This window comes from Pteropus medius, unplaced genomic scaffold, assembly GCF_902729225.1.
Source record: "Pteropus medius unplaced genomic scaffold, Ma_sr-lr_union100, whole genome shotgun sequence".
Classification (NCBI taxonomy): Eukaryota; Metazoa; Chordata; class Mammalia; order Chiroptera; family Pteropodidae; genus Pteropus; species Pteropus medius.
This window is the reverse complement of record NW_024349801.1, coordinates 27,864,898-27,879,047: the sequence shown is the minus strand read 5'-3', so window position 1 is coordinate 27,879,047 and position 14,150 is coordinate 27,864,898. Positions and strand designations below refer to the sequence as shown.

At 42.3% G+C, this 14,150-nt stretch overlaps 1 non-coding gene and 1 pseudogene across 1 annotated transcript; both read left to right on the top strand.

Annotated features, from left to right (window-relative positions):
- Positions 1 to 778: 778 nt before the first annotated feature.
- LOC120580961 (uncharacterized) lies at positions 779 to 897 on the top strand (annotated as a pseudogene).
- A 5,705-nt stretch (positions 898 to 6,602) lies between these two features.
- LOC120581117 (5S ribosomal RNA) lies at positions 6,603 to 6,721 on the top strand. Its single transcript, XR_005647160.1, has one exon. It is a non-coding gene; the product is annotated as a 5S ribosomal RNA (ribosomal RNA).
- Positions 6,722 to 14,150: the final 7,429 nt, after the last annotated feature.

Here is a 14,150-nt window from a genome sequence, read left to right as displayed (position 1 = left end):
AGCAAAGAGAAAACTGGACAGATATATATATATATATAAAGAAACTGAACCACTCCCTTACACCATATACAAAAATAAATTCAAAATGTATTAAAGACGTAAATGTGAGACCTGAAATTCCTAAAAGACAACATAGATAGTAAACTATTTTATATCAATCTGAGTAATATCTTTTTGGATATGTCCCCTTGGGCAGGGGAAACAAAAGCAATAATAAATAAATTGGACTTCATCAAACTAAAAAGCTTCTTCACAGAGAAGGAAACCATTAACAAAACAAAAAGACAACCTATTCAATGGAAGCATGTATTCACAAATGATATATCCAATAAAGGGTTAATGTACAAAAATATATGAAGAACTCATACAGCTCAATAATAAAAAAAGTTAACAATCAGATCAAAAACGGGGCAGAGGATACGAAGAGACATTTCTCCAAAAAAGAGATACAGATGGCCAACAGAAATATGAAAAGATGCTCAATATCATTAACCACAGGGAACACAAACTAGAACCACAATGAGATATTACCGCATACCAATCAGAATGGCTATTATCATAAAGTCAACAAATACCATGTATTGGTGAAGATGTGGAAAAAAGGGAATCCTTGTGTACTTTTGGTGGGACTGCAAATTGTTACAGCCACTATGGAAAACAATATGAATAATCTTCAAAAAACTGAAAATAGATCTACCATACAACACAGCAATTAGACCTCTGGGTATTCATCTGAAGAAAATGGAAACATTGATTTAAAAATATATATATATATCCAGTCTACGGCCATGCTACCCTGAACAAACCCGATCCCGTCTGATCTCAGAAACTAAGCAGAGTTGGGCCTGGTTAGTACTTGGATAGAAGACCATCTAGGAAGACCAGGTGCTATAGGCGTAAAAAATAAAAAAATAAGGGATTGTAAGCTGACAAGGTCCTTGCAATCTGTGAGGTCAGCAAGGGTTACCATGCCTAAAAAATAAATAAAATAAAATAAAATAATAAAATAAAATAAAATAATAAAATAAAATAAAATAAAATAAAATAAAATAAAATAAAACAAAATAAAATAAAGATATATCCACCCCCATGTTCATGGCAGGATTTTTTAAAATAGCCAAAATGTAGAAGCAACCTAGATGTCTATTGATTGAAAAGATAAGAAGAGATGGTATATATACACAATGGAATATTACTTGGCAATGAAAAAGAATGAAATATTGCCATTTGTGACAACATGGATGGAGGATATTATGCTAAGTGAAATAAGTCAGACAGAGAAAGAAAAATACCATATGGTTTTACTTATATGTGGAATCTTAAAAAATGAAAGAAACGAAACAAAACAAAAACAGACTCACAGAAACAGATCCAAAGAAACAATTGCCAGAGGGGCGGGAGTAGGGTATGGGTGAAATAAAGTGAAGGGGAATATAGTCAATGATATTTGATAAATTTGCATGGTGACAGAAGATTAGTAGAACTGGTGGAGTGATCACATTGGAAGGTATATAAGTGTTGAATCACTATATTATACACCTAAAACTAATATAATATTGTACATCAACTACACTTAAATTTAAAATAAATTTAATTTTAAAAAATAAAATTAATTTTAAAAATTAATAAATAAAGTACCTGGCACAATGTCTGGCCTGTCAGAGGCATCCCAGCTGAGGATCTGACCTAGTCACACTACTATTACTGAAGTAGGATAGAAATGAGCCAAGACCTGTGAGCCTGGGAGGGGCGCTGACACAGAGGAGACCACAAAATCCCACTGCCCCCACCCAGCTGTTGTTCATTGGTCCTTAATCTCTGAATGTCAATGCCACCTAATGAGACTACATGTGTCAAGCCATATGCTTTTCTGACCTTACATTTTTGTCAACTAAATTAGATTTTTCTCTGGTTGATAGAATCTTCATTTCCTGACCATTTTCTGTTTAGGTAGCAGGAAAGTCCTCTGGGTGCCAAAGGAGAAGCAACCCAGAGTTGAAAATGTCCCATGGATGTCCCCAGGAGCAGAAGGTTCAATGGCGGTGTTTCCAAGGAGGTCCTGATGGCTACATCACATGCAGAAAAGTCGGGTCTGTCAGTAGATGTTTGAGCCCTAGACTGAGTCCTTCCCACTCTGGAAGATCATAAAGGTAGGTGAAGATCAGCTAGGAGTGGAGGGTGTGTGTGAGAGAGAGCACATGTGAACACATGTGTGTTTGTGTGTGTGAGTGTGTGTTTATTACATGTGAGCATGTACATCTGTGAGAGTGTGCGAGCATGTAATTGTGTGCGTACATGTGTGTATACATGTGAGCAAGTAATTGTGTATGTGAGGTAGGCAGCAAGAGTGTAGGGGGAGCAAACAGTGCTCCCTTCCCTCGGGCCACCATTGGCAGCATAACATAGACACGGCTCAGGTTGTTTGTCTTCTGGGTGCAGCTTTGGGGGTTCCACCCAAGCCTTCCCACATGGCCTTCCTGACCCTTGCCTTCCTCCTCTTAGCATGAAGCAGATACCCAGTTAGCAATAGCCGTTATTGATTCCTGCTGCAGTCATCGACATAATGTGTCTCATACTTGCACTCCTAGGTTCACAGCAGCACTATTCACAACAGCCAAGGTAAATGGATAAAGAAATGTGAGTATATGTATTTCAGCCTTGGAAAAGAAGGAAATTTTGACACATGCTACAACGTAGATGAACCTTGAGGACACTATGCTCAGTGAAATAAGCCAGTCACAAAAAGACAAATTCTTAGAGACAGAAAGTAGGATGTGAATGCCAGGGGCTTGGGAACAGGGATAGGGAATTCATGTTTAATGGGGATAGAGTTTCAGTTGGGAAGATGAAGAAGCTCTAGATATCTGTTGCGCAACAATGTAAATACACTTAACACTATTGAACTGTGCATTTAAAAATGGTTAAGATGGTAAAATATATACATATGCATCTCATGTCTCAGTGGTAACAGACCTTCTCAAAGAGTATCTCTGTGGCTTTGTTGGTCTGTGTCCAGTCAAGAGGTAGGGACCACACAGAGATCTGAACAGGACATGTAGTACAATGAGATAGTAAGCACTGAGATATAAGAAAGCTCAAGGGAACCCCAAAACTGAGAGAGAGCTAACTTGGAAGTGGCTAGGCCTCAATGGAGAAGGTGTGCCTGAGTCCACTAGACGTCAGGGAAGTCTGCTGGTTTGTGTGGGCCAGGCCGGTCTGCAGCCACCATGGTACAGGCTCTATGCCTGATGGCCAAGCACACAGTGGGTGAGCTAAGGGTGTCAGGAAGTAGGCGGAGGCCTGGAGCTCAAAACGTGGATCAAGAGGCCATGGGGACACCAATCAGTGCTTGTGGCTGAGCACCAGATGTCTTTGCCCTCACACCATAGACCCCCGGCAGCAGAGCCCCTTCCTCCTGCAGTGTCTATCTACCAAGTGCCCTGACACTGCCCTCACTGAGAAGGAAAAATGTCACCACAGAGAAGGTATTGAAGGGTGTTTGGGGCTCAAAAGCAATGAGCTAGTACAGTGACCACAGGGGGAAAGGGGCCTCCTAGACAGAATGCCAAAAGAAATAACTGTAAAATCTGACAAATTGGACTTCATAAAACTTAAAACTTCTGCCTATCAAAAGATAGCATTAAGAAAATAATAGAAAAGACAGACTTGGAGGAAATATTTATAACACCTATATACAAAAAAGGACATGTAAGCATAATATATAAAGAACTCCTCAGAGAAAGATAAATACCACATGATCCCTCTTATATGTGGAATCTTAAAACAACAACAACACAAAAAGCTCATAGATACAGAGAACAGATTTGGTGGTTGCCAGAGGCAGGGGCGAGAGAAATAAAATTTTTAAAACTTATAAAAAAATTTAAGGAATTCTTTTAAAAATCAAGGCTAAAAAGATGAATAACCCAAATTTAAAAATGAGCCAAGACTTGCATAGACATTTCACAAACGAAGATATACAAATGTCTGAGCACATGAAAGTGTTCTTAATGCCATAAGTCACCAAGTAAGTACTCCTTAAAGCCTCAGTGAGATACCTCTGCAAACCCATTTGTTAAAGGAGGTCATCAAGAGGATGTGACCACCAGTTGACCAGCAAGCTGAGCTTGAAAAAGTCCTTGGAATGTATGTTCTGCCCACCATTCCCACATTAGGAGCCATTTTCAGAGACGCAGTCTTTAGAGCGCCATGTTTTTGAGACCATCTGGACAATACATGTGATCAAATCCAGTTAAGGCCTCTTTATAAACTTTAAGGTTCTGGTGGGCAGAGCGGAGGTCTATTCATTTTGTGGCGCCTAAGACAAGCCTAATAAATTTGTATCATAGTATGTATGTTCTTAAACCTGCCACCTACTGATTTGAAGTCATCTGTTCTGGCCTTCTGTGTACAAGGGCCATTTTATGAACCAACAATTGGTGAGCCAGCCAAGAGACCATAGAAATGAGCCTTGAGATAGAGGCATCCTTGGGGGAAATCTCGAATTGGCCATTGACCTCTAAGTTGAGGAACCGCACATAGTGCACTGGCAAAGGAGAGAAACAAATGACTGCCACTGTGGGCTGGCCTCCATCGTGGGCAGTTTGGCTGGGCACCAATGCCCAACTAGAGGCTGAAACTCAAGTGAGAAAGTTGAATAAAGAGCTGAGACTAGAAAAGGACATAGGTTGTCCACTACTCTATTAGCTTCAGGGCTGGCAGGCAAAGTGGGAGAGCAGGACAATAAGTTGGAGACCTTAGCATGCTGTTTTACAAAGCTAGGAGGGCACAAGCTCCATAAATCAAGATCCAAGAGCTTGTGACAAAGCATGATTAAGACATTAAGACATGCAATCCCTGGGAAAGTGAGAAGAGCAAAGGGGAGGATTTATGGTGGCTGACTGATAGTACAAAGGATGGAGTATTCCAGGCCATCCAACTCTTAAAACAAAGGGAAATTTTAAATAGCAATTATCCTAGGCTTCTAATAATAGAGAAATATATCCCATAACTCCTAGGAGAAAACTTGCATTCTTTCTCTGTCCCTTGAAATTCTAAATCTTATACTTTTGAAATTTATACATGCCAGGAACAAAAACATTGCCTGTGATTGCCTGAAACTGAAGGAAATAAAGGGGTAAAGAGGCTTTTAAAATATAGACTGCTGTAGAAGCTCCCTTGCCCAAAATCTATTCTACGGTCTCCATAAGATTACTCTAAAGTTTTGGAATAGAAGCTATGGGGTTCGTTTGTGTCTGTTTGTATATTTAGGTATGTCCATGGATACATGTTATATGCATGTGATTTTTTTTCTACCTCCAGAGGGTATTGCCAAAATTAATTTGTAAAAGAGCTCTATTGAATTGGCTTAAAGAAAAATAAGCTTTAATATCAATAATGTACTTATGCAAAACTGAAACAATTTTATTTAATCTAGTAAAAGGACAAAGTGTTCGTAGACTATTAGTCTATTTTTGATGGAATAGTGAAAGGTATTTCTTTACCTTTTAAGTAATTTGCCATGAAAACAAAGATTCTATGTTTTAGCAAAATAATTTTCTGTGTTTCATGTTATCTTTATCAGGTGTTTGATTACTTAAAAAAACCTGAGTTTTCTCAATATTAAAAGAGCTAAGCTTTTTTTTACAACTCTGTAACTTTCTGTATTTGCCTTTAGAGTCTTTAATCGTCACTTTGGTTAAGTGGGTAAATAAATTTTGTTTCACAGTGACCAATGAAATGTTTTAAATCTTTTGAAATTTTTGACAGACTTCCCCCAAATCAAATTCTAAATGAAGTTTTGTTGACCTTAAACTAACTTTGAGCTTTTTCAGAGGGCCCCTGGAAGATCTCAAAAGATATGCTCTCTCTCCTTAAAAAAAGGGAGATATTAAACTAATTAAGCTTTTTTATGTTAAATTACATGGAAAGCATTATCAAATGAAAAATGATGCTAAACTTTCTTTAGGGTATATTTCTATGAAAGTCTTAAAAACTTGGTATGTCTTGGTATAATGTTTTCAGTCATAATTCTAGTTATAAGTTTAAAATTTGTCACAGAAATAACCAAATTTCTTTGTCAATTGCAATATAATGAACTCTGATCAGATTTTTAATCATGGTCATTTTTAAGTCTCTTGTCATTTGTGGACAGTTGTTTTACTCAGATGCTTTTGCAAAAATATTCCTGAAAAAGTGCTTCCTCTTCAAGGAGATTCATGGAAACGCTTTGACAAGGACAGGTTTCTGATAGCTAAGATCAATTGCCTTAAGGTGTGAGAGGCACCAATAGACCTTTCAAGCACTTCCACAAAGCTATCTGCACAGCCCATAATATGTCATGGGATGATTGCCTAAGATCTTTTCCTGTTCTTCCCCAAATCAGTAAAATGTGCCCATTATACTGACAATATAATGTTCACATGTGAAGATTTGCCTCTGCTGGAAGACCCTGCAGACTTTGCTGGAACATTTGCCCCTCATCTCCCAGGCACCACCATGAGGTTTTTTGGGAGTCATATGGTTGAGTAAGACGCACGTTGTCCTAGAAGCTGTGATCTATAAGGTTCAAGCTCGTCTATCCCCTAAAAAAAAGAAAAATGGTCTACGGCCATGCTACCTTGAACAAGCCCGATCCCATCTGATCTCGGTAGCTAAGCAGGGTTGGGCCTGGTTAGTACTTGGATGGGAGACCACCTAGGAAGACCAGGTGCTGTAGGCGTAAAAATTTATTTAAAAAAGGGATTGTAAGCTGACAAGTTCCTTGCAATCTGTGAGGTCAACTGAGGGTTGCCTCACCTAAAAAAAAGAAGGAAAGAAAGAAAGGAGGAAGGAGGGAAGGAAGGAAGGAAGGAAGGAAGGAAAGAAAGAAAGAAGAAAAGAAAAGAAAGAAAAAGAAAAAGAAAAGAAAGAAAAGAAAAAGAAAAAGAAAAAAAAAGAAAGGAAAAAAGAAAGGAAGGAAGAAGGAAGGAAAAGAAAAGAGGAAGGAAGAAGAAAAAGGAAAAAAGAAGGAAAAAAAAAAAGGAGAGGAATTTACAAACCTTTATTGGTGATTGGGAAGCAGGGACTTTTATTTCCACCTAAGCGTCTTCACAATCTCTTATACTCTACCTGGTGAAAAAGGATACATATGGAACTAAGGAGATCAATCAGAAGGAAGCTCTTAAATATCTTTGAAAAGGAAAGACAAAAATACCACCACCAATAAAGCAGGGCTACCACTCAAGTTAGATGTGTTTGTGACTCTGGAAGGTATGGGCCAGTTACTGTAGCAGAGGCAGTAGAAGGGTAGAGTTCCCCTAGGATTTTGGTCCCAGCTGTGGAAGATTAGAGAAACCTGAAATATCCGGTAGAGGAGCAATTCCTAGCAGTATACACAGTGCTCCTCCAGGTGGAGCCTCTCAGGAAAGAAGGAACCACAGCCACCAGTTTGACTGGTGACCACTCATGAGCCATGGCTGTCAACCCTTTGCATTGATAGCTGAGTCATTCTGAAGAGATTAACCCTGTGACTTGGACAATGGGAAGCTAAGGGATGGATGATCACAAATGTAACTTGTGGGGTCAGGATGTGTGTGGGGGGGGACATTTGAGTTTACCTGCAAGAGCCTGAGGAAATCCTCATATTTTTCTACATCTGGCTCATGAGGCACTGACACCTCTGCCAATCAGGAAGCTGATGCCCTAGGTTGGATTTGATTCCTAGCAACTAGCCCTTGTAGATATAGCAGATTGCTTAAGTAGAAAGAACAGCCACCACAGTACTCCGGTGGGATGATTTATTGCCAAAGATGCTGAATTACTCTTTAAATACAGCAATTTGGTTAATGCGGTGACAGCATGTCCTGTGTGTTCTCAACAATGCCCAAGGCAACTGCCAAAGGAAACTAGGGCCATCCACCAGAGCTCCCAAACAGTGAGAGATTGGCAAATTGATTATTTTGGCCCCCTCCCTCTGAGTCATGGTTCTAAACATACCCTGGTTTGTGTGACACTATGTCTGGCTCTAACCCAAGCCTTCCCCTGTCACTCTGCAAACCAGGCTGCCACTATTAGGGGATTAGAGAAGATAAATGCCATGTATGGATACCTGTGCAGAATAGATAGTAGTTGAGGGTCACATTTCAGAGGTCATGATGTGTAAGACTGGGCAAAAGAACATGACTTTGGATGGAGGTTCCATCTATCTTATAACCCACAAGCAGCAGGATTAGTAAGAAGGAAGAATGGAATATTAAAGCAGCAGATTAAGTTACTATCAAGTAAAATCACCTTGGCTAGGTGAACTGAAGTACCGTTTCAGGCTTTAATACATTTGAATGATCAGCCAGCAGAGCCTATTGCCCCATATGCCAGACTGGGGACCACTGCCCAGACACTATACCAAAGATATGGCAGTCACAGAAGACATGTCGCCAATGCCCCAATTCCCACCGTGGAGCAACGAGCTATACTGCTGAGAACACCAAGTCCTGTCAGCCCTGGGAAAGGAGTTATCTACTGGGATTTTCAATGAAACATCTCATAGATGGGTGGCTTACTCCGTACCCCTGAATGAGGGGGAATTACAAGTCTCCACTGAGATTTTATTGTCCTGCAGCAAAGCTAGACATGTTGAAACACAGTACACCTGGAATGGAACATTGTTGACAGAGGGGAGAAGGTGGGGTCCTGGTCTAGCTTGTCCTGCCCTCAGCGCATCTCCTTATGTCTGACAGTGCTGCTTCCCCCAGCCAACATGTATGATTTGTGCAGCCAGGTTACATTTTTAAAGCTGCCAACTTCTTTCTCCTCTAGCTAGTGGGCACTATCTGTTTCCCACTGGTATGATTATTTTGACACTATCATTGTCCCCTCCATTGTCCTGGAAGACATTATAGCACACATAGAACCCATGACTAAACTCACCCAACAGGCCTTAAATGATAGCCAACAATGCCTGTCCTTACTAAATTTTGAAATGTCTCTAGTAAGAAAACTTGTCCTCCAAAATAGGATGGCCTTAGAAATTATTACTGCCTTGTAAGGGGGCACCTGTGCTGTTATCAGGGTGTTATATGTTCAGACCTGATAAGTCTGCTAATGTATCATTTTTATTAAATCACAAGAGGACACAAGTGAATGTTTTGAATGATCCGACCCACAGCCTAGGGGAATTAATAAATCAGTGCTTCAGATCATGGGTCTTTGGATGGAAAAAATGGTTTGGGAAATCATTATCTTAATCTTGCATGTGCCTTTCCTATTCTATGGCCTCTGCTTCCAATGCAACTGGATAGATGCCAAACGAGTCGCCTCCATGCTAATGAAACCCCTTGTAGACTGCTTGGAGCACACTGTATAAGAGGGCTACACACAAGATTTTACAAGCTGGTCATGAGGGGTGAAATGTTGGAGGAGGTCATCAAGAGGACATGACTGCTTGTTGACACACAAGCTAGACCCCAGTAATCAAAGTCTCCTCGCTCCACCCCTGTGTTGGAATGTATGCTCTGCCACCATTCCCACAGCGGAACTGTTTTCAAGGACACGGCCTTGAGAGAGCACCATGTTGTTGAGAATATCTGCATGATACCTGTGACTGAACCTGGTGCAGGCCTCTATATAAACTTTAAGGTTCTGGCGAGCAGGTGCGGAGGTCTGCTTGTCTTGAGGCACCCAAGACAAGCCTTGTATGTAAGTTCCCTCATTTGTTAAACCTGCCACCTGCCAATCTGGAGTGATATGCCTCTTTCTTCCATTTCTCCTTGCCTTCCATGTATGGAGGTCAGTTTACCAACCAACACCATTATAATGGCTAAAATTTAAGAGAGAAAATACCCAGTGTATAGGGAAGAGCTGAAGCAACTGGGACTCATACTTTGCTGGGTTAAAATGGTACAGCATCTTTGAAAATGGTCTGAAGGTTTCTTATACAATGAAATACACACTTACCAGAAACTCCACTCTATTTTCCCAGGAGATGTGAGACCATATGCTTACATACTCCATACAAACAAGTGCCAAGAATAACTTCATTTACAACCACCCCAAACAGGAGCCACCTAAGTGCCTGTTGGCAGATGAATGCATAAACATGCTGAGTGTCCCCACGGTGGAGGAGAGCTCAGGAATGAAGAGGATGCTGCTGACACTGGTAACAACAGCAATGAATCTCAAATACATTTGGTGAGTAAAGAAGCCAGGCATAATAAATGATTCTGTTTATTTATGCTTCCAGAACAAGCAAAGTAAATCTATGGCGGAAAAAAATGGAAGAGCAGTGGTCTCTGTAGTTGGGAGAGAGGGTTTGACCACAAAGAGGGCATGAGGAAACATCTGGGAGATGGCAATGTTCTAAGTTTTGATATTCATGATGGTCTATGCATACAATTGTCAAGACACATTGATCTGGAACTCCAGATCAATAAGTGCTTTCTTGGTGTGTGTGAGCTATGATTCGACTAACATGTAAATCACTTCTCACCCTGTCCAGCCCCACCTGGCCCACAGGATACCACAACCTGAGGCCTCCTTTTTGAGAGTTCCCTGGATCCATTAGAGGACCCATAGTGGGGATCTACAATGGAGAGGGCCAGACGTTTTTATCTGGAGAAGAGAAAAAGCCTCATCTTACAATCAAGCAGAGGAGTAGTATTTCACCTCGTTGAGGAGTAGAAAGCCAGGCAATGGTGTTCCTAAATCAGCATCTCTCTAACAGCCACTACTCCCTCCTTTCTGAAGAACGAAACTCCGGTGGTGGGTTGGTATGTGTCAAAAAATAATAATAAACAGAGCCACTTTAAAATGGACCCAGAGCTGCCATGCCAGAGAAACTGCCTCACATGTCTTCCTCTTCAAACCTTTGGAATATTAAAACAGGGCAAAATGACCTTTGGACTAGGCCTAAGAAAACTCATGTCCCAAAGAACTGCTTGCAAAGATAAAAAGAAAACAGATATTATGACTACCAAACTGATGACTATTGGACTGAAAATTTTAAAAATTGTTTAGCATTAACATCACTATGTTATGTTATCTGCACCAATAGAAATGCCTTCCTTCTATTGCTGTAATTGTTCCTCTTCTCTTTCTCATAAATATCCATTGCTTTTGCCTCCTAATTGGAACACTATTTGGGCTTCTGCCTGAATCAGCACTTCTTGAATAGCTATTCATATTGATCTCAAATAAACACTTGTTTGCCTCTCACTTTGAAAGGCCTTTTTATTTTTAAATTAACAAATATTTGAAGGTCCCTAAGTAATAGAACTTAACAGAGAAGTCATTCTGCACTGGAGTTGGGCTCTCACCTCTTTGAGATCTTCAGAGCCCAGGTTCCTTCCCCCTTGGGGCTCCGCTTCCTCCACAAACAGCTTCCACCTTGTGGTCCAGATGGCTGCCTCCATCCTGCTGTGGCATCTCCATGCCAGCCAGCAGGAACAGGAAAGGGCACATCCCTCCCCTTCACCACTTAACCAAGAAGTTGTGCACAGCATTTCATTTACATCTCACAGGACAGAATATAGTCATGTGGGCATACTGGGCTGTAGAGGGGACAAGTCTTTATTTGAGGGTAACTTGGGGGTTCAGTTACTAAAAATCAAGAAGGCAAGAATGAATATTGGGTAAAAATAGACAGCATTTTCAGACCAGATAATAGGTCAAGATTGGCCTGATTCTGTTCCGTTTTCTCATAGCATCCCTTGCAACTAGGGTTGGCCATGAAATCTAAAGGCAGTCTGCCAGGGAAATTCTGGGCTTTGCTTTCAGGATAAAAGGAAGCTGATATGGCTATTGGGCTCCTCCCTGTTTCTCTTAGCCTGTATAGACACGATGTCTGCAACTGTGGCGGCTGTATTGTGATCATGAGGCAGGAATCTTGAGGAGACTAGAATATCCCTGAGGTACTACTCAGATAACATTGAGCCTCTAAGTGAGGCAGCAGCTGCCCAGGTCTGATGTAGTAATAAGAGGAATAAAAACATTTCTATTATGTGAAGCCTCATTCATTCCTAACGGGTGGACATACTTAGCTTATAAACCAGCTCTGACAGCTGCCCCCAAGGGTGCGTTCTGAGGATTTGGTGAGTACTGCCAGTGCTGTAGCCACTGTCTCCCAGGTCAGGCTGCAGACCAGAGAGAAAAACACATTTGGTGCCACAATTTGCCATGCCACCTTAACAATTCACTCCTGCTGCCTTAATTGGTTTTATTTATGTCTTGACCTCAGAGTGAAGGTTGAGTATCTCATTTACCTTGATGTTTCAATGACCCCGGCCTTCTGTTGCTCCTGGAAGCCATCTCCAGATGAGTCAGGTGCCTCTTTCATCCCTGGCTGGGCTGGGCCATGAGCCCAGTGTGGAGGAAAAGAGGTCATCTAATGGCCATGTGTTTTTAAGCAATTTCTGGAAAACATAGGAAAAAATAAAGCAGAAAAATAAATGCTTTCATTTTCAAATATGGCTGGAATTTTTAAAAGAGAAAAGAGCTTCTGAGTCCTCAGTCCTAATGTCTTTTGGATACCCAAGGCCAAGGGTGACACCACAGGCAGACCTAGTATCAGTAATTGCTCCTGTCCCTCACCACAACAACCAAGGCAGCAGGGAGCCCACAGGAGTGAAGGCAGGACCTTACTCATGAGCATCCTGTATCTACTTCAATAGGGAACTGGGCACCAGGGTCCAATGGCCAGTGGTAGAGAATGGATCCAGGTCAAGGAAACCCTTTATGTCACAAGACTACTTGCTGGAGTCCCTTATGTAACTTGAACCAGAGATGCATTGCACACATACCCGCAAGCAGTCATTGTATGGCTCGGCTCTCCAGAGGAGCTCAGAGCCTCCATACAGTCAGAAGGAGGTGGGCAGTAGCTTCAAGGGCCGACTAGACCATGCACAAGAGTCTACAAGAGGCAATGAGGGTTTCTTATCTTCCTCTACTTCCTGAGTTTTCCTCCCTCCTTTTCTCCCTTCCTCCTTCCCTTTCTATCCCTCCTTCTCTCTCTTTTTCTCTCTTGCATCAGTGGGGTGAGGCAGTGATAGACTGAGAGCTGGGCTCTGTGTTAAAAGGACCTCCGACCCGGTTGTGTGACCCTGAGAGAAGCATTCCCTCAGCATCAGGTTCCATCTGTGAGATGGAACCAGATGGACAATCACATGGTGCCCACAGGGCTGAGGTTCCTCTGCTCCTGGTAGTCACATTATAGCACAGTATTGGGCTCTCACTGGTCCTCTGTCTCTCAGTCTTCTGGCCCCTGGTTTCCCCCAGGCCCTGAGCCAAGACCCAGTGCCTCAGGGGACATTGGGCACACCATGGCCGTCACCCTCCATTCCTCCTGTTCAGGTCTTCGTAGCTCCCACTGCCAATGTCTGTGGCCCTTATGGCCCTTACTCCTCCTCTTTCTGGCAGATCTGGGCCACAACCACCACCTTCTCCCTGGGAGGTACCAGCCACAGCCCCTAGCCCAGCACAGTGACTCTGGCCACCTCTGGCCCACACCAAGCCTCTCTGAAATCTGAGCTCTTATGGTGGCACCAATCATATAGTCATGGCCTGAGCCCATTCCTGTGCCCCAGTCCTTGTGAGCCTGGCTTACGTCAGCATGGGGCTGAGACAACCTACCCAGCAGAGGCCACCTCCTCACAGCCACCAGGTGAGAGTGCTGTGGGGAGGGGAGGATGTGGGCTCTCAAGCCCTGCCCTCAACCTGCTAGCTATACCACCCTTTGGGCCTCAGTTTTCTCATCTATAAATGGGATAATAGCACCTATGGTTTGGCTTGTTGTGAGGGATACGTGCCAGCTGGTTGTCTGACTCTAGGACATTGACCACAGGACCACAGGTGTGCTCTCCTCACTGCCCAGGCCTGGGAAGGCGGCTTCAACACTGGCTCTTCCCGTGAGGTTCAGAAAGTCAGACTACAGCTGAGGCCATGTGGCCAGAGAGTGGAGGTCAACATTGACACGAGCAGGTCCCAGCTTCCTCTGCCCAGCTCCAACCTTACCATGGTGACTAACTTCTGGATCCAGGAGGCAACTGTCGGCTGAAAAATAATATTGACTAGGTGATTTGTCACAAAAAAAGGATTTATTCAGGAAAAAAGAAAGAGTTGCAACACAGCACATGCAGACATGGCAAGCCACAGCAAGCCATGTGCATATTCTGGCCTGC